Here is a 2,440-nt window from a genome sequence, read left to right as displayed (position 1 = left end):
GAGAGAGAGAGAGAGAGAGAGAGAGAGAGAGAGAACAGGCTGAGCCGACCAGGAGGAACTAGTCAACAAGCCAGTATAAAGAACCCCTCCATGGCCTCTGCATCAGCTCCTGCCTCCAGGTCCCTGCACTGCTTGAGTTCCTGTCCTGACTTCTCTCAAGGATGAGCAGTGATCTGGAAGTGTAACCCTTTCCTCCCCACTTTTATTTTGGTCATGGTGTTTCATCACAGCAATAGAAACTCTGTGACATCCACCTTGTTGTTTGGGATGGGGTCCGACCCTGGCCTGAAGCTCACTGAAGAGGCTAGGCTGGCCGGCTATGCTAAGCCCCAGGGATCCAGCAGTCTCCATCCTCCCTAGCGCTGGGATAACAAGCACACAAGCCAGGCCTAGCTTGTTATTGTTTGTTGCCTTTTCTTTTGTGTAGTTCTGGGGATTGAACTCGTGTCCCTATGGTCCTTAGGCTTGCAAGGTGAATACTTTACTGACTGAGCCACGGACCAGGCCACAATTCCCTTCTTTTGTTTCAAGCTGGGGCATCCACAATACTGTCAATGTTGGGCTGAGTATTATTATCTCATCTTGTTATTCAGAGTTCAAAATATGTCCTGTTTCTAATTCATTCATCATCTCAATATCCCTAGAAAGTCAGAAAGGAATGACACACTCATTACAGAGAAAAAAAAAAACACCACAGACTTTCAGAAGAGAACAGAAGCCTGAAATTCTTGTGCTAAACACATGATGGAACTACACAGAGAGCCCTGTCTTGTGGCCATCTGGCTCCCAGTTTTATCTAGAGTCACCCTTGCATGGGTGTGCCCAGTATACCCAAACACTAAGGATAATAATATACAACTGAATTCGTAAATGTTCTTAGGCAAACCTTTCTTACTACTCATAGGCAGGTCTTGAGCAGCTCTTAGGGTAAACAGAGGTCAGTCCTTTGTGAACCAAGACAAGGTGGCACACCCTCCTAACCGGAAGCCTCAGCACATGGCCCTCAGGCTTCTCTGGGAACTTGCCCCTACAGATAGACGACAAAAGAAGAGAAGCCCACGGAACTGAAGCAGATCAGGGGATAGGCCTTGTGTCGGGTTCACAGCACTGAAGTGACTTGGGGATGTCCAAAGTCCAGCAGTCAGGCAAACGTCACTCCTTCCCATCGGTCACCAGAGCCAGAAACACTGAAGGACTCGGTCAAACCTAAGCCGTGGGTGGAATGGAAACAGTATGGCAACATGCTTGCTTACAGAGTACCCTCAGCTCTACAGCAGGCAAGGCTGGATGGAGAGAACACTGACAACCCTCAGCCGCACACAAGATTGGAGCTAAGACTTAAAACCCCACAGCCTTTGGTCTGGCACTCGAGGCCTGTTTCGGCTCCGGGTGGCCTCAACTTTCATCTTGCCCCCTCTGTACTCTTAAGTTCAAACCCGGTCAGTCGCTAGACTTTCTCTTGCACTGTCATGCCTCCCCATTTTACCTCCCGCCCTTATTTTACTTTAGGTTTCAGTCTGTCCCAGCACACGCTTCTAAGTTGCTTTTGTCTTGTTGTGACAAAACTCCTGACGGGAACGACGACAGTCTGGGAGGGGACGTTTGTTTGGCCTCCTGATTTCGATGGATATGGTACATCACGGTGGGGGAGGCCCAGGAGCCGGGCTGGCTCTGACTGCAGGAAAAGAGAGAGCTAAATTGCAACCAGGACCAGCCCGTATGGAGAAAGGCCTGCCCATTAGTGACTCCCCTCCTCTGGCCAGGCCCTACCTCCTAAAACGTTCAGAACCTCTCTCTCTAAACAGTGCCACTGATGGGAGACACAATGTTCAAATGCAGGAACCGGTGAGGGACATTTCAGAGCCAGGCTGTAACAACGCATAGCATGCAATTTGCCATTTCAATTCACTAATTACGCGTGTTTGGATGCCATGTCCGTTCGAGTGCTGGAGGCACCCACCCCTAGGCTGATCCTTAGGAGTTTCCTGCCTTGCTTTCTTAGATAGACTCTGTCTGTCACTTGGGTTCTGATTCAGCTCACTGGTTCGTCCCTCCCTTCCCACTGTTAGGATTATAAGTGTGTGCACCACCGTGCCTGGCTTTTTATTTCTGTGCTGGAGATTGAACTCAGGTCGTCACTCTTGGGTCACACGCACTGACTGAGCCATCTCTACAGGAACTCACATAGGGCAGGAACCTGGAGGCAGGGACTGATGCAGAAGCCATGGACGGGTGCAATTTACTGGCTTGTCCCCATGGCTTGCTCAGCTTGCTTTCTTATAGAACCCAGGACCACCAGCCCAGGGATGGTACTATGTGTATATATGTATATATATATATATATATATATATATATATATCATCTATATAACTTATAAATTTCTATGTATTTATATCTATCTACCATGTATATACATGTGTGTGTGACAAATTGTACAAT

General features: G+C 48.4%; 1 protein-coding gene across 1 annotated transcript in view; it reads right to left on the bottom strand.

Moving 5' to 3' along the window:
• Pebp4 (phosphatidylethanolamine binding protein 4) overlaps positions 1 to 2,440 on the bottom strand; it is a 217,710-nt gene that overhangs the window by 139,688 nt on the left and 75,582 nt on the right. The window lies entirely within an intron of this gene.

This window comes from Mus pahari, chromosome 8, assembly GCF_900095145.1.
Source record: "Mus pahari chromosome 8, PAHARI_EIJ_v1.1, whole genome shotgun sequence".
NCBI lineage: Eukaryota > Metazoa > Chordata > Mammalia > Rodentia > Muridae > Mus > Mus pahari.
This window is presented reverse-complemented; position numbering and strand designations above follow the sequence as displayed.